This window comes from Seriola lalandi, unplaced genomic scaffold, assembly GCF_002814215.2.
Source record: "Seriola lalandi dorsalis isolate HSWRI2012SDOR001 ecotype SW California unplaced genomic scaffold, Sedor1 jcf7180002054334, whole genome shotgun sequence".
Classification (NCBI taxonomy): Eukaryota; Metazoa; Chordata; class Actinopteri; order Carangiformes; family Carangidae; genus Seriola; species Seriola lalandi.
The window spans coordinates 1114915-1115325 of NW_019524887.1; the positions used below are offsets into that span (position 1 = coordinate 1114915).

At 44.5% G+C, this 411-nt stretch overlaps 1 protein-coding gene across 1 annotated transcript in view; it reads left to right on the forward strand.

The window, feature by feature from the left end:
* LOC111655889 (uncharacterized) overlaps positions 1 to 411 on the forward strand; it is a 41975-nt gene that overhangs the window by 23146 nt on the left and 18418 nt on the right. The gene's annotated exons all lie outside the window — the stretch shown is intronic.

The window sequence follows — 411 nt, forward strand, 5'->3', positions numbered from 1 at the left end:
CTCCTCCTCCTCCTCCTCCTCCTCCTCCTCTTCTTCCTCAGGAGTCACTCTGACATGAATATTGATTTTCCTGTTTCTTTTTCTCTTCCTCCTACTCTTCTTCCCTTTCCTCCCCCTTTTTTCCTAATCTTCCTTTTTCTTTCTCCTCCTCTTCTTTCTCCTCCTCTTCTTCCTCCTCCTCTTCTTCCTCCTTCTCTTCTTCCTCCTCCTCTTCTTCCTCCTCCTCTTCTTTCTCCTCCTCTTCTTTCTCCTCCTCTCTCAGACTTTGATTATTTTGTTGAAATTAGTTTTGGCTTCTTTATCTCCTCCTTCTCCTCTTCTGTCCATCTTTTCTCACTTTTCTTCTCTTTCTTCTTTCCTGTCTTTCTTTTTTCCAGCTCCATCTCACTTTCCTCCTCCTCCTCCTCCTCC